Source organism: Polyodon spathula, chromosome 8 (assembly GCF_017654505.1).
Source record: "Polyodon spathula isolate WHYD16114869_AA chromosome 8, ASM1765450v1, whole genome shotgun sequence".
Lineage (NCBI taxonomy): Eukaryota > Metazoa > Chordata > Actinopteri > Acipenseriformes > Polyodontidae > Polyodon > Polyodon spathula.
The window spans coordinates 45,027,352-45,051,186 of record NC_054541.1 but is presented as its reverse complement, the minus strand read 5'-3'; the positions used below and the strand labels follow the sequence as shown (position 1 = coordinate 45,051,186).

The window sequence follows — 23,835 nt, the reverse complement described above, 5'->3', positions numbered from 1 at the left end:
TCCGAATAACCGAATTGGTTCATGCAGCATTATTCTCAGAAATGGCCAAATCTGCAAAGCTTTTACAAATTCTGAAACTTTGAATCGCCAGTAAATCAAATCTGCACTGTGTTTGAATTTTGACCGCCTCTTGTAGACAAACTTAGTAGATCCAAAGATATCTGGTTGAAACACAAATCTCCTGAAGACTCTGATTCGCATTAGGGATCATGAACTGGGCATACACATTTAAGCCCATGTCAAGGCAGTGCCAGGCTGTGAATAAGGCCAAGTAAGACCAACACTCACTGCAGCAATAAGTGACATATTTAATTCTGATGTCTATTCCAAAAGTAAACAGGTAAGGTATGTATGTATTTATTTATTTATTTATTTATTTTACACTTAATGCACAGAACATCTTATGAACAAAATAAATGGCTTCTTTTCTGTAGTTTGTGGGGTTTTTTTAATACATTTTAGGATCACAATTATACCTGTTATAACCGTGTGGTTTTACTAGTAAAAACTGTAACATGATACAGTGTGCATGGGCACAAGAGCAGTTTACAGGTTTGTCTGGGAAAATGGAATAGACCCTAAACAAAGTTTCCACAAGCATGTTGCATGCATAATATCTGCTCTGTATAACAAAAACACTATCTGGAATAAATAGAAATCCCCTTTAATTCCTGCTCTGTTACAGAGATTGAAGATTTCATTTCTATCATATATAACCCACTGCTGCTGCAATGCCTGTTTAGTTACACAGACATGGCTGTGAGGTGACAGCTTGTGTGCCTGTGGCTGAAATTACATTTGGGGAAGGTAGACACACTGGATAGTCAACAAAGTCTTGTTTCTATGAAGTAGAGTGCACAGAAGACTAAGGTATTGGTGAATGTACATTACCAGACAGTGTCTGCAGTTATACATTGAAGTATAAAGAAGTGAAGGATGTTGGCCTTGAAGAATCACAATTGCTTTAATGAAAGTGTTAAACAAAAGTTCTACAAATGGAACACAATTAAATACAGATACATCAGATTCACTGTAAGCCCACAGGATATGCAACCACAATTAAATAGCCACAATCAATAATTAGTTCATGTAAGATTTCATGTTAGTTCATTCACATTTCTTATCTGTTTGCTTATAACTAGTTCAAATATTGTATGCAAGTTTTTGTTTTGTTTAGTTTTTTTTTTTTAAGTTTCATTAGGAATCCCCCCCCCCCCCCCCCCCCCCCCCCACACACACACACACCACCCACACACCCACACAAGCACACAAGCACACACACACCAAAAAACCCCAAAACAGTTAAATAGCAGCATTGCATTGCTTTAAAGCAATAGAGACTGATGGACCTGAATTTACATTACAAATACAGTAGTTTTCCCAGTATGAATAACCTTGGTAGGTTGTGGTACTGTAATTTCAAATGTATTAAACTGACTTTTATGTAATTTCAAATGTATTAAATATTTCCTGACTTTTAAAGGTATTGTGCTATATATATATATATATATATATATAGATATATATATATATATATATATATATATATATATATATATATATATATATATATATATATATATATATATATATTATATAATATTATTTCTTATTGAAAATCAACAAGGCTTGTGTTTCCTCTGCAATATACAGCATCAGCATAAAACACATTTTGGAAAAAAGGCAACCAATTTTTCAAAATGTTTGCTTTAACTTCCTGAGATGCTGTAATACAACCTCTTACTGCTGAAGGTAGAATCAGGAGCGTGGCTCTGTCCCTGTTTCATGATATCTACCTTCAGCTGAAATGTCCTTTGAGGAATGTAAACAAACTGGACTGCTTCCAGAAAGAGTAATGTGTAAAGGCTACAAGACTGGATAAAACAGACATCAACCAATCATACTGTAGAAAAAAAAACAAAAAAAAAAAAAAAAAACTGAACATGACAACGTAACTCTAAAAGCTCTTGTGATGTATTAGGACCTGTATTAAACCTCCATTACACTTTTGTTTATTAAAACAAACATACTGAATTATTTACTGTACTCACAAAATATTTGTAACATTGAAAGAGATTCTATTCTATTCCATATTTTATGCTATACAATAAATAAATAAATAAAATACTGAATGGTCAGTTTACAGATTAGATGCAATAATGCACAACTGATCATAAAATGAGTTATTTTGACTCTATAGATAGTAGATTTTGCTGCCACATTGTATTTATTAAATCTGTATTAGGATTGTATTGTGATACAATGTGCATTCGTAAGGACAACAAAAATATGTTGCATTTACTTTTGTTTAGAAAGCAATAAATAGTAAACCCTAAGTAACTGATGGTTATAAGGCAGTATGCCCATTTGTGATGCTGTGATAGTAAAACCATTGAGCACAGAGCAACAGCTTCTGGCAGATAGACACAAATAATGAGATTCTTAGACTATCCTCCATAGGTCATACCATTGGTACTAAATGTTCATTACATTTAAAATTGTAAAAGCTAAAACATTATCATTCAATTTTAACAAAAAAGAGCCAGATACGTTTAATTATATGTTTGGTTTAGAGGTGGTCTTTGTTTGTTTTTTTGTTTTGTTTTTTTTGTATCTGTGGTACATTATTAATGAATTAGGCTACCTAAAATATACTGTAATAAGCAAAAAGGAGTCACATATGTTCTCACCTTTTGTCAACTCTCTACAACTAAGAGGTCAGTTTGAGAATTGCCCACTATTACACAATGTACATTGTAATTACCAACAGGCAGTAGCACAGTGTACTCTCTGTGTATTTTGAGGTGAAAGTCCTTTGTACAGTAAGTCTTGTATTGTTAATGCCTACCTCTAGTTTCTGTTGTTGCCCCTGTTGGTTTGCTCTGTGTTCAATAGCCATGAAATTATTACTTATCTTCTTTAGGGTTTCTATTTACTTTTTAGTTCTGAAAGTGCCCGTCTTCCTAGAATTTCAGATATTGTCACAAGCCCTTCTTTTTCTTTCATCAATTGGCTTGGCAATGCAAACAAGGTTTCTCATCGGTTCCTCTTTGCCTTGTTTGCTGTCTGTCTTTGCTAGCAAGGCTCGATCATTGGCTGAGGCACTTGTCTTTTCTAACAGAAGCACACTAACCAGGTAAACACCGGTCATCCAATACAGTGTTTTTATCCGTCTCCAGCACATTGAAATCAATGATTTCAAAATGTCAACAGGATTAACCGGCATGAATTTATAAGGGATTTCCACTTTTAGTTAATGTTCACTTCATGTTCTGAAGTAGGTAGGCTTGAGGTTTACATAAACATAAACTAACAGTTTTACATAAAAAGAGCTGCGATTCTTTCTTTTGACGAAGGAAATTCTTGACATTTGCTAGATGAACCAAGTCTTCTTTAGGCACAAATTCTGAAAAAGAAGATAAAAGTTTTAACTAAAAGACACATCCACAGAGAACAGTGTGTAGGTGAGAACTAGTCTGTTAGATCAGCAAGGATCTGGAATAACAAATCATGCAAGGAAACATGGTTGTCTTTAATACAAGATACAGTCATCTAAGACTTAGCCAAAAAAAAAAAAAAAAAAAATATATATATATATATATATATATATATATATATATATATATATATATATATATATATATATATATATATATATATATATTTGCTATCATTTAGTTAGCTTTCACATTTTAGTTTTCAATTATTTACACTTTGTGTTTGTGACTCTTTCTGAGTGCGCTAGTTGTCAGCATTGTTCTTTTAACCAACACAGATACAATGTTTAATTGTCCAGAGAAAAGCCATGTTGTATACCAAGTGTGACTGCCACCTTGAGGTAATTATTCTGAACCAGTGGGCCTTGCTAAAGAAAGCAATGTCACAGTGTGCCGCTGCATAGCGTATAGGGCTTGAAATAAGACCCTTTTGCAGTGATTTCTGGGATAAAGACGCTCAGGTGCCCGTTATCATGCCTCCAGTATTTTCGTGTACCCATTTTATGACCAACTAACAGACAAATAACAAAGACAACTTAACTCATCTAATGCTTGCTTGCAAATAAGATGCCACTTTTCCCAGGTACTTTTAAAATAATTGATACTATACGGTATTAGTAGTGTGGTGTGCGTCCGTAGGAAATCTGTCCATTGCTTTAAAAATGTGAGTTTCATCCCTTAAAACTTTGTGTCACTGAAAATGTATTACACTATAAAAAACTGGTTACCATTTCTTAATACACAAATGTTACCGATTTTATTAAAGTAGAAAATTGGTCACTCATTATAATAAATTGTTTATGAAAACAATTAGTTCTTTTGAGTTGAGGATTAAATTGATTAAAAAATATTAGGTTAATGGCACAAGTTACTTTTAGTCTATTGCATCTGTTTTTTCACGGTATATATATTTTTTTTATACTGCCCAAAATACTGTAATCTCTTTCAAGAGAAATGTATTCATGAAACCTGCTAATGTGCAAGAATCTTTCACATTTCATGTCCCCTAGGTTCTTATTGTAAATAAGATGGGGTGCATTAATATCCAACTTCTCTGCCCTCAACACTGTGTGTGGAACGCATGGTATGTGTCGATTTATTTTTTTTCCAACCCCTGTAGTACACTGTATTTTTGCTTTTGGAGTCATGGCCTCACTTGCCTGACACTGTTCAACCTGTAAAAGTAGGGGAGCGTTGCGTCTCCAGATCTAAATCATTCACATTATTGGAAATTCGTTTTTCCGGAGGTACAGGTATTGGTTGAACCAGTTAATCTGCAGTGACACATAGTATTGACTGTACCAGAGAGCTAAGCAGTTTGATTCTTTAGCCCTTCATCTCCCAAGTGGCCAGACGAAGTGTTTTGCCATTGATTAGGCAAAAATCTCGGGGATATTTAAGTACAGTTTGTTTGGGGCTTTTTTTTTCATAAAGAGGTTGTTGTCAGTACTTCCCTGCCTGATTGAGGAAAGTTTGACTAAGTCTGACCTCAGATTCATTTTGCATATAAAAGATAGCAGTCACTTTCTCGTACCAGACAATGAAGTCCTAGAAACTAAGTCATTAAAAACCACATTTGAGAAATTGACTTCAAGGTCCTTTATAGACAATGCACAGGTATTGCACTCTTCCCATTAGTGATCTGCAAGCTCATCTCACTCCTAACCTGTGTACACCCTGCTTGTCAGTCCTGGGCCATTCTCAAGTAAACACACTGATCTTTGCTTTGATCTTTAATGATCTTTAGCTCAAATTAAATTAAATCCTAGGATCTCTATAAGCACTTTTATTTCATTGACCTATCCTAGCACTTCAGCATGTTATTTGCTTGTTTCATTCTTGATGTGAAGTATGTCCTTCTGCAGTGGTAACAGGCACCTTGGTGCTGCTAAGCCTTTTAAGTAACATTGCAGCTATTATAAAATGTTGAGTTTTAACTTTGACTTCACAGCAGAAAGTCCTCTGGCTATATGTAAAGTTATTTGTTCATGAGTTCTGTCTAATTTACCTTTTGGTAATTATGTAAGGTTTTGCGAATGCTACAGGCTCTTTCTTGCTGCAAGACCGTTGTGACATTTGTCATTTATTTCAACTCAGCTTATGCTTGGATATGTTTAAAAAATCCATCCCAGTTCAGCAGTGTTTAAGGTCCTTTTCATAAAGCTTCAACTCATGAGTTACATTATTTAAAGTTGTGTTACTGATCACATAAGCCAACTTGTCAAAGTTGTAGTTTTCACATACACAACACCATTTTACTCCCTAGCAATCACTCCTTGTTACCTAATTCAGATTCACAATTCACTTATGATGGACAACAGCAATGTTGCATCACCTACAATGAAGAGAACACAGTAAATGTACAAATTAAATGCATTTAATCATCTCTTTGAACCACCCCTTAAACAAGCGCAGTAAAATTCATCCTGCAGTTTCTGTCTTAGAATAATTGTAGCTAACAAAATAATTCCATAATTCTTACCTTGCACTTTCATGTCTACATACTACTGGTAATCAGTTTGGAAATCAACATGTGTTACAGCAAACATATTCATTTTAAAACATGGTACCTGGTACTACTTTAAATGAAAGAAAGTTCTCAGTGTCGTCTGGGTCAAAGCATGCTACTGACTGAAAGCATGTATGTCAATAGGGGAGCTGCTGGTGGGTTCATTACAGGAAAAAAGCCATTGAAGTGGTGAAGACAATTTTGCCCTACAGGTGAAATGAAATAGCAAGTTCAGTGAACAGAGATTTCTTTAACCAAGTGTAGTACCATATATCATGTTTTTTGACTATAACAAATTTGACATTTGAGACCGGTATATAACGAAATGTAATATTTATGAAATTATTTTTAGTTTGCTACAATCACTTTAACAAGGCCCAAGTAACCCATATCCACCCTAAACCAAAGGCATGCCTTATCCTTGGCTCTCTTTGTCTTGTCTGACTAAAGATAGAGACCCCTCAGGTCATTATTTGACAAGCTTGAACGAAAACCACAAGGGGTCCTTCAGCCAATGGCACAACTGATAAGAACTCATCTCGATTTATACAGCGAGAGTGCGAGGAAATGAAAAATCCTCTGAGGCCTGCTGGGTTCATGCAGGGCAGCAGTCAAGAGTGAGTCATCCAGAGAAAACACTGACTGCCCATTCCAGCACAAAGCACAAATGAGTTGTTAAAACACAGAATAGCACTAAGTTGAATTTACCGAACCATTCTAACCCCAGAAGAACATCAATTACATTACAAATAACCCCATTCTGAACTTGTTGTTTTCTGTTGCTGTTAATACATTATAATGTCATGCTACCACCCTACATACGTTAAAAAAAATGAAGTACAAACTCTAGCTTACTCTCACAATGACAAATTTGTTTTGAAAAGATTGCAAAAACCATTTGAATTTGAGTTTGATAATGATGAGTTATCAGGTTACAAAACAATACTGTATCAGTTTGAATCATTTAGCAACAAATCGCTGTTCTGTGTGAAGTTCATGCTCTTTTAGGTGGCGTGTTTACAATGGGACAATTCCATTTCACCACAACTGAGTTTCTTAAGCCAAAGTCTTCTCTTAGGCGGTTCCTATACACAGAGACTACTGTACACTGGTATTAAGATTGTATGCTTCTGTACTTTCAAACCTTTCTGTTTAGGATTGAAATGAAACAGAGTGAACATGTCACTTCCATCAATTTTGTTCACATATGGGTTCATCTGCATATCACTTCTTGATTTAGCTTAATTTTTGACTCTGACTACACAGTGTAATAATGGATCCAGTCTCTCCCTTTTGTCTGCCTGGCCACCTGTAAAGTGTGCTGAAGTTCATGATGGCCTATAAAAGATTAAGCCTGGAGATTTCTAGGACAGAGTTTGATAACAAAAGACAGGGCCCCTTAGTTCCAAGTCCTTTTCATGAGACAATGCTGTTGTTACAAAACTCATTGGAAAGGTGATACTCTGCTCACATAAGTATTGAATGCAGTCTAGCAGGTGAAAGGCAGAATCCAATATTGATACAGTCAGCTTTCTAACCCTCTGTTTCTCAGAATAGAGTGGTGTCACTGGTACTGAAGTGTAACTGATGCTGCTTATGGTTGCAAATTATTTATTTTTTTTAAACTCGGTCATGTGCCTTGGGTCTAACCTAGCCATTTCACTCACCTAAAAGAGCACCTTAACGTAAATTTTCTGAACACCATATTGCACACACTTGTGTCTTAAATAAAAAAAAAAAAAACACTAAATAATCTACTTTTACTGAAACAGAAAAAAGCAAAGCAAGTTCAGAGGTTTTTTTAGTTGCACACAAAGATGCTTCAATATAACACCCAGAAGAAATTCTTCACAAATATACAGTACAAGCGGTGGGGAGTGACTTCAGTAACCTTCCCCTGAAGATGAATGATCCAGGATGAATGATCAAAACAATCAAACAGTAAACTGTGAGAATCTAATAAAAGTCAAGAGAGTTCACTAAGACTCTAAAGGATTATTTACTAAATAAAGCAAAATTAACAAATTAGGATTTTTATTTATAGTCAGATATGACTGATAAAGGACTGCATTTGACAGCACTTTGAAACCCAGTCTTCCAAGTTTCATTGCTCTGCATAGTGGTTCCTAAGACCATCTTGGTCTTCTAAAGATTTTCCAACAGACCAATACCAGCATGGTACTAAAAACATACTTATTGATACTACATTTAGTACAAACTACAAAAGTAGTGGTAAGTTAGATATTATTGTTAAAGGGGTTGTACTACAGATAATGAAATAATTCGAAAACACAAAAATGTCAAGCATTTCCATTCATTTTGCAAGTCTCGTGTGAGCAGTTCATGAAAGAAGTTCACATTATAGCTATATATATATATATATACAATTCTCAGAAGTATATAAGAAGTACAATTATAAATAGAACAGCACAGCCACTCAGGGGATTATTTAATTAGCTATAACCACTTTAATTAAAAAATACATAAATAGACAAGCTAATTATACGTTCTATTGTCTAATTTGACCAAATTATTACACAAATTAATGTCAAATCCATATGTTCATTAACAACATTCCAGTATTTCAATTACCAAATATATACCCCAATAGATGTTTTTAATCTTCTATAATATCCTAAAACACATCACCATACACAAAATAACTCTTGCTCTTGTTGGCGATGTCCGTGCACTGTATGTTTTTCAGCACTCATTTAGTGGGGCCATGCCCCCTTGAACACATGCACGCACACGCACACACACACCAACACACACATGCAGAGATATGCATACACGCACACACACATACCATCACACACATACAGAGATATGCAGACACACACACATGCACATACACAAACCACCACACACATGCAGAGATATGCAGACACATACTCACGCACACGCACACACACACACACACACACACCAACACACACATGTAAAGATATGCAGACACACATACACACACACACCCCAACACACACATGCAGAGATATGCACACACACACACACCAACACACATATGCTGAGACATGCAGACACACACACACGCACACACACACACACACTTACACATGCATAAATATGCAGACACAAACACGCACCCTCTCCCCTCTCCTTAACATCTCCAGTAATTAATTAAAAGTTGTTGTTTGTTTATTGTTCCAATGTAGACAGGACAGACAGTGAGCTCCATTACAGGACTGGATAAGCGATGCAGTGCTCTAGTGCTCGACCCCCCCTCCCCCCCGGATATACACTTACTTTGGGTCTCCAGTGTCTCCTGACTCACCAGGGGTTCAGTTTCACTTCCCAATTAGCACTCTTAATATGTGATTCTCCATGTCCATGACAACTCACCTAACACTGAAACCTGGTGACTCCCCTCTAATCCCAGGCTCGATCACAATGCTATTCAAGTGGAAACACCTGCCCAGCCAAGGACAGACATTAGCCCTTTAATCGAAATCTGGACCGGATACAGTCCACAAAAATGAAATGATGACTCACTAACTAGTAGTCCCCTTGAAACCACTGGCTTCTAGTGTTACAAATGGAAAAATAAATATTCATAACATTTCAAATCCCCAAACATGGCTTGTTCATAAAAATCCTTTGCATACATTTGAAGAGGAGGCAATACATTCTCTATGTATTCAATGTATACATTCATTTATAAAACTTGGTATTGAAGCTCCGCAATATAAAAGCAGTGCCTAAGGCATATACTGTAATGCAGTTGAGGTATCAGATCTGTTATTTTCCAAGAAGCTAATCCTGTCCTGTAACAGCAGATGGTACTGGTGCCAGTGGTCACACAAAGAATTGCATGACTCTCACAGTTCTGAATGATTGCGTCTTCTTCAGTGTTAAGATAGATCACTGTAAGCCACCCCAGTATATGCAATGGCATTAGACACAAGAATAGTCCCTGGGGTTGATGCTTGGATCATATTGTATTTGTTTAAATAACATACCATAACTACTCATGAACATTACTTACAATATCCTGCTCCAATAAAAAAAGAAGGAATAAGAACATTGGACAACATTTGTAATTCAATTTAATTTAATATTGGCAAGAATTACACTTTAAAAGCCACATTTACAATATATTATTTATATGTACATTATGTATAAAATAGCAAAGGACAGTAATGTAGAGTCTCTATGGCAAAAGCTCAGAATTCTTTCAGCCAAACTTTCAGTTTTGATGGCTTACCAAAAGAGTTTCCATAGGGACAGTTATGGTCACACTCTCGTCATTTTGCTTCAAAAGGATTAAACACTTAACTCCTGCTTATTTGTAATCTTTAACAAAAAATCTCTTAATTTCTTTAAAAACATGGCTGTAAAACAAACAAACAATGTGTTTCGACACTAACGTGTCTTCATCAGGTTCACACTGATACTCTTTTGGTAAGCAATCAAAACTGAAAGTTTGGCTGAAAGAATTCAGAACTTTTGGATTGCCGTAGAGACTATCTATCTATCTATCTATATATATATATATATATATATATATATATATATATATATATATATATATATATATATATGCTGCAACACAGTATTTTCATTGTATTTTATTAGCCAGAAACGGTTAATTTGCCAAATTACTCATATAGTCAGCTTTGTTTATTATTAGAATTTCTCCTCCAACCATTTGAAGTGATATTGAAGGTTTTCACAGTTTATTAGGAATCATGGTAGTAAGAAAAAACAGATTGTAAATGAACATAGTTCCTTTTATTTATGTAGCCTCTGGTTCCTTCTGCAATAAAAATGTGGCAAATCTGCCACTTGTGCCTTGTTTAATTTTGCCATTTTTATATTAAATGTCTAAATTAAACAATTAAAGGCATGACCTGTTTTTGTATCTAACTTGACTGGTCCCTTTACTCTAACATGGTTGTTGTTGCACTGTACATGTGAAATGTTTTTGGACAGATATTTCATGGGTTTTTAATGTAAATATCCAGCAGAGGGCACCAGCACTCTACACTGCTGCTGCTGTGCAGTATTCGCTCTGTCTCTTCGACAGCAGTGCAGATGATACTGGCCTGGTTCATTTTAACACTGCTGCTACTGTATGTAGGTCACTGGAGTAGGATATAGAGCTTATCATTTCACTCCATCAGGTAATCTTTTTGAACGACCGGTGGTATTCAATTTGAGGACTGAAAGGGTTATTTCTATAAACCATATTAAACAATACGGTTGGGCTGGTGTGTCCTAAACGTCAGTTTAAAAAAAAATACAGTGATACCAAAAACCATGCAGAGAGTTGCTGAAAGTTTTGAATATTCATCTTTATACAATTGTTTAAAAACCAACTAAGAATGATACTTACCTTATTATTAAAAATTAAAAGAGATTGTTAAAATACATAATTACAGACAGTGTACGGTACTGTACATGAGTTGGAGAAACTGAAACCTTATTTTAGCAAGAAATTACTCCATCTTGTGCTAATTAAAAAAATTCATGTCAATTGAATAAGCGGTCAGGCTATTTATGAAGCACGGTTCAGGGGTGTATTAAATATAGATTACAGCAACAAGAAGGTAAGAGCTAACACTAAACAATGAGAGCAGAGCTCGAAAGATTAATGACTACAGTAAGTCACACAACCCCTAGATGCACATTTTAACAATGTTTTTATATATTTATAAAATATATGGAATAACTTTCGTTAAAATGAATAGGTCTTTAATCGCAAAACATACAAAATGTTAATCTGACAGTACTGTGATTCTCCTACCTTGTTTACATACTGGGGATGTCCTATCAAAGTGTTCTTTGTTGTGTTTATGTTGTCTTGCTCACCGATGGGTGATTCTCTGGCTTCAGTGTTGGATTTTCAAGACACAGAATTCTAATAAAACACAGTGGGAGAGTCATAAATACCCATTGTGCGACACCACAGATTTATGATTTTCTGACAGTATTGTTCAGAAGCCCAGTTTAAAAACATGATGTACATCATACAGCATTCGCACAACAAACTCTAGTGGTGGGTAGCTGGGCCTGAAGCCTACGTGTCTCTCATCTTGAAACAAGCCATTCGGAAACCCCTGTCAGTTTTGTAATTCAATATTGTAAATATGCAACTGGTGCACCTTGTTAAATATTGACAAGTACTTCCAGTACTTATATTACATTGTGTCTCCCACGCTGTTGGTTCAGTTTTATAAACAGGATTGAATATGCTTGGTCAGATTGCATTGTGCTGGTGTTTGCGGGTTGTTGGGGATTCAATATCCACAGGGGTCCTTTTCTGATGACTCTAAAGTTAATAACAGTATGAGGCCTCCTCCACATGCAGGTGCTGGGAGTAGAATTACAGCCTGTTTAACTACAATATATATAGTGTGATAAGGGAAGATTTTTCCAGTATCAGAATCACATTTTTCTTTTCCTTCCAGAAGATTAAACATCCTATCCTGATACTTGGTAGACTTGGGAGAGATTGAGCCATTTTCGTTTGTGAAAAGAAAATCTAATTGTATATTTATTTATTTATTTATACAAACATTGTAACATGTCATTAGAATGCTTATTTAGGGATTAGTATGTGTGTCAATACAGTTAGTTGTTAGTCTATATTTAGTTTTTTTTAAACTTTTTTTCTTTCACAAATTTAGACATAGATAAATGTCACAGGTTTTCATGTTACTTGCCCAAGACAAAGGGATTTCAGCCCATACAGTCCAGTTCTTGATTCTCTTTTTAACCCACCAGACATTGTTATATACAGTAATATAACACAAAGAAAACACTAGAAGCTACAATAAGGTTTAAAATATCGCCTGTATTTTTTTTTTTCTCTGTAACATGATATATATGTAGTTGCAAATTTTGAGTGGCACACTAGGGGACATAACAAAAAGGTTAAAGGTTACCGTTGACCCCTTAGAAATACAGAAAACATAGCTGTAAGCCCATGACCATCAACCTTTATATTTCAAACAGTCTTTGGTGAATTGACAGCGAAATTATATAACCGTCTTTCTCTTGAAAACTTGTGTGACTCACATAGTGATACTGTAGAAGTTGTTGACATGAAATATCCTGACCACCACTGACTGACGCAATTTAACGTGACACCACTGGCACTTTCACTTCAGTGCTCATATTCTTCTATATATTATCATGGAACATATTTTCACACATATCTTATTTTTTAACATTTCACAGGAATTTTTTTTTTTCTTTTTCAGAATATTTCAAAATATGTAATAAAATGTATTGCTGGGATGTTTATATATATAATATATATAATATATATATATATATATATATTATCTATATATATATATATAGAATGGCCGATGTGTGTGTGTGTGTGTGTGTGTGTGTGTGTGTGTGTGTGTGTGTGTATAAACATGTCTATAATATTATTTTTAGAATAACATGGTACCATTAGAAACTTCTTTTTGTCCCGGGCCAGCCGGCCATGAAAAACTGGCTCCGTGGACGGGCACGGTAGCCATCCCCCTCCCCGGGGGGGGGGGGGGGGGTGTGTGCGGGAGGGACGGTTTGCATGAGTCCCCAAAGCTTTTCCAAACGTAGAAAAAAAGATATGAGGACGTTATTAATATGCTGTTTATTTAAATAGTTAACAGTCTTTTTTTCTGAATAAGAGATTATTAATTTAGAGTACCTGATGTTCTAAAAGAAATTAAGAAATATTACTTAGTTTTAAATCTTAATCTATCAAACAAATCATTTTAACAGTGATGTCATTATCTAAATACCGAGAAGACAAGTGCTTGCATACATAAGAGTGATATTAATTATAAAATCACATTCAGCAATAAAATTTGCTAAAGCAGATTGACAAAATGGAGAGAGTTTAGTTGCGTAAGCACATCATAACCAATGAGGGTTGCAGCTCGAGCTTTTCGGCTGACCACTCGATTTGATTGGCGTTTGGCTGTGTTCTGATTTATACTCATGAATATGCATTTTCTACTAATGTGATTGGCCAGCTGTGAGGCTCCTTGCAAACCGCAGCCCAATGAACTCGACATAACCCTCAACTCAACTACCAATGTCAATCATGCACTGTCTGAAATAAACCTTCAAGTATCCCACTTATATTAAATGCAAAAAGGGATGAAATGTATTTTTATTTGTTGCAAAGCAACGTGTAAAAAGGCTTGAATAAATAATTATTAGTATGATTTTAACCGAGGCACATGCCTCAGGTGCCTCATAGCTGGCTACGGTCTTGAAAAACTTGAGCTCTAATTCAAGGCTATTTGAAGGCTGTACTTCAAGACTATTTGAATTATGAAGGTTTTCTTTGTCCCTAGGGTGTGCTAGTGTGCTCGCTACAGACCAACACATTTCACATTGCTATAAAAAGAGCCAAGTTAGAAAAAAGGGTCAGCATGAGCCATCTTCAAGTATCTTGTTTTAAACGGCCTTGTTTACGTTAAACAACTACGATGGCTACAATCGTAAGCAGGTTCTAGCTTGGCAGCCATTTAGAATTCTGTTAATCAGGTAGTGGAGGCGTATGCTAGTATGTGATGTTATTACTGCACACTTGAAACCACTTCAGATACGAACAAGAAAACCAAGGACCCTCGCACTTACTAGTGCAGTATCATCTGTGTAAAATGTATCTAAACCTCTCTGCCAGATCAAGGGTTGTCTCTTACAAAATACCATATGTGACACCATGTATTCCATAACCTAATTCAGTGAGCTGTGATAGCATGGTAATGAAACTGAATTCAGTACAAGGACGTTACTCTGCTAAATGTATTCTGATTGCAATATATAAAAATGAAGCCCATGCAGCCAACAACACTATGGATAGCTCTCTGTGCAGCAGGTTCTAGGATCCCGCTTGACTTAACTAAAGTCATATATTCAGAAAAAAGGGAATTATATGTTTCTATTGGGATGCCCAATATCTGTATCACAGCAAGTGAATCTATAGTTTAAATGGAGCAGAGTCCAAATTAAATCAACAATCAGTAAATCGTTCTGTTAATAACAGCCAACAATATGTTTAAATTTTTATAAAACTAATGGAGTTACTGTACATACAGTACATGTACTTGCTTCCTGTACACATTCAGTGAAGCGGTGTTGCTTTAAGCACCCTTTCAGAAATGTTACTCTCTCTTATCTTTAAAACAGCCAAACCACTTTTAATCTTGAGAGATTAAATAATTCACAGAGCTTTGTCTGTTTACTGTTCTGCTATTATAATAAGAGAAGGCTGTTATAAATGTAATCCCCCCGACTGTACCACTTCAAAACAGAGTCAAAGAGCTTGTCTGCCAGGATATACCTTCCGGCCAGCCTGGGTTAGTGATGAGGTAAGGGAGGGGTGAAAAGCACCTGCATCTTCCTGTTGGATAATCACAACCCAAAACAAACTTGCTATTGGGCCACAAACGTGATTTTGCTGTAGTAATCAGCCTGTAATCTTTGCTGTAGTAACCAGCCTGTAATCTTTGCTGTAATAACCAGCCTGTAATCTTTGCCGTAGTAACCAGCCTGTAATCTTTGTTGTAGTAACCAGCCTGTAATCTTTGCTGTAGTAACCAGCCTGTAATCTTTGCTGTAGTAACCAGCCTGTAATCCTCATTCCAGTGTTAAACAAGAGAAGACCGTATAATAACTGAAATGTACAAGATATTAACTAAAAAGCACTAAATTCAAAACAAAGGTCACAATCACAGCCATGTCCATCAAGCTATCAAATTAAAGTATAACCTGCTGCAGACCCACAGCCAGCATAGAGGTTTCTGTCCAATCATTTCATGTTTTTCTATAAAAATACAGTACAAATCCTGAGATTGTATTGATTTTACCATACAATTGCTCACCTTAGAAGGGAACTGTAATTAATTACAAGATGATTTTTTTCATTTTCACCAACACAGTGATTAGAGATCTTAGGGGTGGCATTGCTACTGAACTAGAATTCATACAGTCCGCAGAATGCATAAAATAATAATACAACAGGCATACTTAATAGCCATAATCAGCCTAAATTCACAGAATCACTGTAGTGCTTGTTCCTTATAGGCAGTAGATGGTCGACATTCAGATCACATATTGTTTACCAGCTGCAGGGAAGGTGCTACAGCACAAAACCAGTGTCATAAAGAGTATATGAGGTTGCTTTTTCTTTTTTGATTACATAAGGGGCTTTCTTCATGAAATGCTCTACCATACCATGACACCAGTACTGCATTATTGATTTCCTGATTGATTTTTTTTTTTTTTTAATGGATCACAGGAAGTTACTTGATGCGGTGCAACTACAATTTTTCTTTGCATGCATTCAATGAAAGAATGCCCACAAGAGAGAGTTGACCTGAGTTGCTTTTGCAAGTTCTGAGTGAGTCTGAGTTTTAAAGAACCAATGCTTCATTTGAATCTGTGCCATTATGCTGTTACTATGGAGCCACTGAATCATGTGATGTGCCTTTCTGGTTCAGTAACCAGGTCAGGCAAGGCTGATGTTAAGAAATAATTGGCATGCAGCTTCTTTCAATACCTCTGCCCAGTAACACTCAGGGCTAGGTTTCAGCTATTCAGAAACTAAATCAAATGTTACCACAGTAAGTAGCTGGGCAACTGAGACCTGTTGCACAAAGAACATATTTTACAAATATGAGTCGCTTCAATATATGTATATCACTCTAAAAGGTGTTTGTTTGCTATTCCTTGAAGTTAGTTTCAGCTTTTCAGCTAATGGGAGACCAGCTTTCTCTTGAAACCTGCTTGCCTCTGCATCAGTCTATGAGACATGTGGGCATGCCCTAGCAAAGGTTATACATTGCATCGTAATGTTTTTATAGCTCAGGAAACAAACAGACATTTAAAACATTGTACGGTTTCACTGGTTAGATTTAAGAGACACATACTACTACTACTACTACTACTAATAATAATAATAATAATAATATAATAATAATAATAATAATAATAATATATAATAATAATAATAATAATGAATCTAAGCTAGGAGCATTAGGAATGTGGATTGTTTTATGATGATAGGTTCTACTGCTGACACATAGACATTGCTCTGTGTGTTATACCATATATAAGTAGTATATATTATATATATATATAAGTAGTATATTTATATACTATATATGTTTAATTTATAGCTAGACAAGAAAAAAAAAAAAAAAAACAACGTGTTTAAGGTTGTGCTTTCCACGAGGAGTAGAGGGTTAATCTCTATTTTCTTGATTAAATGGTGTGTACTAATACCTCCTTCCGTCACATGTTCATTTTGCATGCTATCCATAGAAAACATCAAATATCATACACAAGTTCCATGTAGTTGTTCTTCATGATACAAAATCTCATGCAAATAGAATAGGACAGGCTGTTGCTTCCACCATGCAATAAAGTTCACATACAGTATGTTAACTTTGTGTTATTATTACTTAGCTATAGATGCACTGCATCCACTTATTAAATATATATATATATACTATATCTATATATATATATATATATATATATATATCTATTATATATATTATATTTATATATATATATAATAAAATGAAAATTTTTTTTTTATATATATATTTAACGTTTAAAAAAAGAATAGTATGACAGAGAGAAAGGTATATGTGAGATTAACTATTGTGTCACTATACATGCAAATCAAATAAACCACAAAAGCTTAAAGGATCAAACAAACCTATTTTCACAAAGAACGAGCATGATGCTGCAGCAGTACATCAGTGCACCAGATTGTTAATGGGATATGTGAAGACTGTACAATATGGAAAACCTGCACAATAACCCAATAGCTGCATGCAAGCAGCCAACAGCAGCAGACATGTGCATGTCTTTTAATGTACCCTTTAAACAGCAAGGCAGAACATCCAGAGGCTCCTTATAACCAGTCTCTTCTTCTATACTCAAAGGGGATTTATCACCAGAGGCACCAGGAACTGACTACATTTAAATTTCCCAGAAGCTAATTCCAAAAGTGGCTTTTTGGAAAGCTCCCAGTTAACCCTGACGAAGGCATAATCCAAACTAGTTGCCACAATGACTTTAGTAACTTGGGTAGTTTTGCCTTAAAGTGTTTGAAGTTATGGATAATAAATAATTGCGCTGCAGGTAAGTTTAAACGAACAATCATGATTAAACTTTATTGAGAATGCCGTGAAGGGCTGAACATGATGGTGAAATGTATAACACCACAATGGCTAAGGGAGTACAGTAGAGATTCTTGTGTTAATATGGAAGTACTAAGATTGCGAATGAATAGCTGTGCTGAAAGAACTGTCTCTATGTGTTACACTGAAACTGTTTGTCTTGCTGTTATTCTCTTGTTTTCCAGGATTGTTCAATTATTCAGTTACCACACCATGGGCAGGATTTTCAAAATGTCATAAATGATAACTCCAATGTTAATCAAGAAATCTGTATGCAGCATTGATTTTGGCATTTTCAAGCCTATTGCGTTATTAAATAATCGAACAGGTGTTACGTGTGCTGTTTAAAAGTAATTTTATTCACAGTAAAACAGGTTTAAAAGGCACTGCATATCAAAAGGACACTCAGTACTGCATCTCCAGCCCTGCCCCACTCCTTCTTCGCTTTATTTATCACATACCTCTTCATAGTCATGCATACTGATGAGTCATCTCCTAATCACTTGTTTTATCACCACACTCCTCAACAATGCTATCCAAGTCATTATTTTATTACTATAACATCTCAAAAAGCTCAGCAAATGTCTGCGATTTTCTGTGAGCGCTGGATGCGGAGAATACGCCACATGCATCCCGGCACAAGGACTACCCTCCTTTGGCAACTACAATCCAGTAGTGAAGGAGGGAGAAAACAGAGTTTGCTAAAGAATTAATGATGTAGTAAATATTTTTTCTCAAGATTACCCATATATCAAATACCACAGCTGTTTGATGTACAATGCTGTATATATATATATATATATTTACAGCTCTGGAAAAAATTAAGAGACCACTGCAAATTTTTCTTAAATCAGCATCTCTACATGTATGGCAGCCATTCCATTCCAGTGTCTGTTGAATTCAAACACAGGCACACCTCATTCTACTGAATGAGGTACTGATTAGGGGATCACCTGAACCAAATCTTATTTAACAAGGAAAAGTATAAAAACCACTCCTGTGGTCATCACTATCCTCTTGCAATAGGACCAGCTGGATGGCAAAACAGTGCTAGTAGTACCTCAAAAGTAATTGGAATAAAAAAATAACTACTGACCATGCCCAAAGAGTTGAAAAGGAAAGTTTTGAGTGTGGAAAAGAAGGGTTCAATTCTGTCTTTACTGGCAGAGGGATACAGTGAGCGTCGGATTGCTTCCATCCTTAAAATTTCAAAGATGGTGGTTCATAAGAACAAGGTCAAGCAGCACACATTGGGGACAACAAAGCTACAGACCGGCAAAGGGCGAAAACGACTTCACTGACCGGGATGACCGCCAACTCATTCGAATGTCACTCAGCAACCGTAGGATGACATTAAGTGACCTACAAAAAGAATGGCAAATGGCAGCTGGGGTGAAGTGCATGGCGAGGAAGGTTCGAAACAGGCTCCTAGGGGCAGGGCTGAAGTCCTGCAAAGCTAGAAAAAAGCCCTTCATCAATGAGAAGCAAAGAAGAGCCAGGCTGAGGTTTGCAAAAGACCATAAGGATTGGAAAGTAGAGAACTGGAGTAAGGTCATCTTCTCTGATGAGTCCAATTTTCAGCTTTGCCCAACACCTGGTCGTCTAATGGTTAGACGGAGACCTGGAGAGGCCTACAAGCTACAATGTCTCGCACCCACTGTGAAATGTGGTGGAGGATCGGTGATGATCTGGGGGTGCTTCAGCAAGGTTGGAATCAGGCAGATTTGTCTTTGTGAAGGACGCATGAATCAAGCCAAGTACAAGGTTGTCCTGGAAGAAAACTTGCTTCCTTCTGCTCTGACAATGTTCCCCAACTCTGAGGATTGTTTTTTCCAGCAGGACAATGCTCCATGCCACACAGCCAGGTCAATCAAGGTGTGGATGGAGGACCCCCAGATCAAGACCCTGTCATGGCCAGCCCAATCTCCAGACCTGAACCCCATTTAAAACCTCTGGAATGTGATCAAGAGGAAGATGGATGGTCACAAGCCATCAAAAAAAGCCGAGCTGCTTCAATTTTTGCACCAGGAGTGGCATAAAGTCACCCAACACCATTGTGAAAGACTGGTGGAGAGCATGCCAAGACGCATGAAAGCTGTAATTGAAAATCAGGATTATTCCAACAAATATTGATTTCTGAACTCTTCCTAAGTTAAAACATTAGTATTGTGTTTTTTAAAAATGAATATGAACTTATTTACTTTGCATTATTCGAGGTCTGACAACACTGCATCTTTTTTGTTATTTTGACCAGTTGTCATTTTCAGCAAATAAATGCTCTAAAAGACAATATTTTTATTTGGAATTTGGGAGAAATGTTGTTAGTAGTTTATAGAATAAAACAAAAATGTTCATTTTACCCAAACACATACCTATAATAGTAAAACCAGAGAAACTGATAATTTTGCAGTGGTCTCTTAATTTTTTCCAGAGCTGTATATATATATATATATATATATATATATATATATATATATATATATATATATATATATATATATATATATATATATATATATACACATACACAGTACTGTACAAAAGTTTTAGGCAGGTGTGAAAAAATGCTAAGAATGCTTTCAAAAATAGAGAAGTTAATAGTTTATATTTATCAATTAACAAAATGCAAAGTGAGTGAACAGAAGAAAATTTACATCAAATCAATATTTAGTGTGACCACCCTTTGCCTTCAAAAAAGCATGAATTCTTCTAGGTACACTTGCACACAGTTTTTGAAGGAACTCGGCAGGTAGGTTGGCCCAAACATGTTGGAGAACTAACCACAGTTCTTCTGTGGATTTAGGCAGCCTCAGTTGCTTCTCTCTCTTCATGTAATCCCAGACAGACTTGATGATGTTGAGATCAGGGCTCTGTTTTGGGCATACCATCACTTCCAGGACTCCTTGTTCTTCTTTACACTGAGTATAGTTCTTAATGACTTTCGCTGTATGTTTGGGGTCGTTGTCATGCTGCAGAATAAATCTGGGGCCAATCAGATTCCTCCCTGATGATATTGCATGATGGATAAATATCTGCCTGTACTTCTGAGCATTGAGAAGACCATTAACTCTGATCAAATCTCCAACTCCATTTGTAGAAATGCAGCCCCAAACTTGCAAGGAACCTCCACCACGCTTCACTGTTGCCTGCAGACATTCATTCGTGTACCGCTCTCAAGCCCTTCGGTGAACAAACTGCCTTCTGCTACAGCCAAATATTTCAAATTTTGACTCATCAGTCCAGAGCACCTGCTGCCATTTTTCTGCACCCCAGTTCCTGTGTTTTCGTGCATAGTTGAGTCACCTGGCCTTGTTTCCACGTCGGAGGTATGGGTTTTTGGCCGCAAGTCTTCCATGAAGGCCACTTCTGACCATACTTCTCCGGACAATAGATGGGTGTACCAGGGTCCCACTGTTTTCTGCCAATTCTGAGATGATGGCAATCTTCCGATTGAGAAGGGAAGTAAGCATGATGTGTCTTTCATCTGCTGTACTAAGTTTCCTTGGCCGACCACTGCGTCTACTGTCCTCAGAGTTGCCTGTTTGTGCTTCCTCAAAAGAGCTTGGACAGCACATCTGGAAACCTCTGTCTGCCTTGAAATTTCTGCCTGGGAGAGACCTTGCTGATGCAGTATAACTACCTTGTGTCTTGTTGCTGTGCTCAGTCTTGCCATGGTGTATGACTTTTGACAGTAAACTGTCTTCAGCAACCTCACCTTGTTAGCTGAGTTTGGCTGTTCCTCATCCAGTTTTATTCCTCCTACACAGCTGTTTCTGTTTCAGTTAATGATTGTGTTTCAACCTTCATATTGAATTGATGATCATTAGCATCTGTTTGGTATAATTGTTTAATCATACACCTGACTATATGCCTACAAAATCCCTGACTTTGTGCAAGGGTACCTAGAAGAATTGATGCTGTTTTGAAGGCAAAGGGTGGTCACACCAAATATGGATTTGATTTAGATTTTTCTTCTGTTCACTCACTTTGCATTTAGTTAATTGAGAAATATAATCTATTAACATGTCTATTTTTGAAAGCATTCTTATTTTACAGCATTTTTTCACACCTGCCTAAAACTTTTGCACTGTACTGTATAGAAATCTTTAACCAAGGTTTAAGATTTAATTCACTACTACGAATAGTTTACCGTTTAATATTTAGAATCTTGTCTAAAATTGTTGTCAAAAATAGACTGGCCGAATATGTAAGTGTTACCCTTGATGTTTGCATAGTATTACATATTCATATTTAAAGCGTCTTTCCTGTCTTTTCCATACAATTAAATGCTGTACACCTGCAGTTTTATACGCAATATATGCTGTAGTACTTCATGAAAAAGGGATGGTTTCTTATGAGGGCTTTTCTGTTTGGTTACAAACTTTCCCACTATATCAAATCTTAAACGAGCAGCAAATGAAAGTAAAACTAACAGCCCTAATTCCTGTTTGTCACACACAGTGGTGTAATAGCAAGCAGGCTTGAATGAGGAAGTTGAATAGTGCACCTTTGGGGAATACAAACAAGCTCAAATGTTAAAAAGGTTGAGAACACACAATGCTTAACTATGAAGGAATGCAGTAAACAGAACCCAAGGAATCTATTTCAGTGTAAAATTGAACATAAATGTGGGCAGCTTTGAGTTGCAGATAGAGACTGGGCTTTACTTGATGGATAAATATTGATCTCCTGTATAGCAGCAGGTGGAAAGGGAAAACACATACTGGGCCTGAAGAAGCAAATGTTCTCCTAGCTTTACCAAGGTGATATATTTGAAATATTACACAATGCTGTTATGTCGCCTTCGGCGATGCTTATTCCTGTACATTCCAGTATGTTTTTGACGCAATGCAATCAGCAAGTACATCAATCACCAGTACATCGTGATTCACATTATTTCAAGGAAAAACAATATAACTTTGTTACAAATAGTTATTAATGACTGAAATGAGAAATGTTAAAATCCCAACTTTCAACTCTCTTCGCCTAATTAATGAGGGAATCTATAGCTAGAAGAGCCAGGGATTCAATATTTTCAAGAAGTGAAACAGGCTTGGGATTGCTTGTATTGTAAACCTGGTCACATGAATAAATGGCTTGATAGCATATTTCCCATTAGGAATTAATTGCAGTTTGTCCAGATGTGGTTCTCACTGTTCCCTCTAGCATGGTAGTATATGAATATTTGGGTCTAGTGTCACTGTTTGTCAGATCAATGCAACGTCCAGTGAAATAGCCTGGAATGAGCTTAAGTGATTCTTTAGCAGAGGCCTCCACTAGCCTACTGCTACTGATCCACGATAATAAAACAGCGCACCCTCTCTCATCCCTCCTCTATCTCTGTTCATTACATGCAGAACATTCTTCTCTCTGCTTCAAGGCCTCAACAATAAAGCAAGGCATCGTCCAGGTCACCATGGAAACCAATGAAACGACTGGATTCAGTTGCATAATTGCCATTCAAGCTGCAGACAGTGCATCACAATAATTTTCAATTTTCGATCTTCTGTATATTCAAGGCTGTTAGAATGCGATTGTTGCTGACATCACTATTTGTTTACATTCTCTCTGGGAATGCATAATATGACTCCTAACAGTGGTGTAAAGAATCACTCTAATGGTGCTAAATTTACAGAATGCATTGATTCTCCTCAACTGTGGC

The 23,835-nt window shown here is 36.3% G+C and overlaps 1 protein-coding gene across 1 annotated transcript in view; it reads right to left on the bottom strand.

The window, feature by feature from the left end:
- Positions 1 to 2,258: 2,258 nt before the first annotated feature.
- The window catches only part of LOC121320024 (potassium voltage-gated channel subfamily A member 2-like), a 33,884-nt gene continuing 12,307 nt past the window's right edge, over positions 2,259 to 23,835 (bottom strand). The window contains exons 2-3 of the mRNA XM_041258136.1: positions 11,774 to 11,887; positions 2,259 to 3,406 (exon numbers count right to left, since the gene is read on the bottom strand). The gene's annotated coding sequence lies outside the window, so the exon portion shown is untranslated. The remainder of the gene's footprint in view (positions 3,407 to 11,773; positions 11,888 to 23,835) is intronic.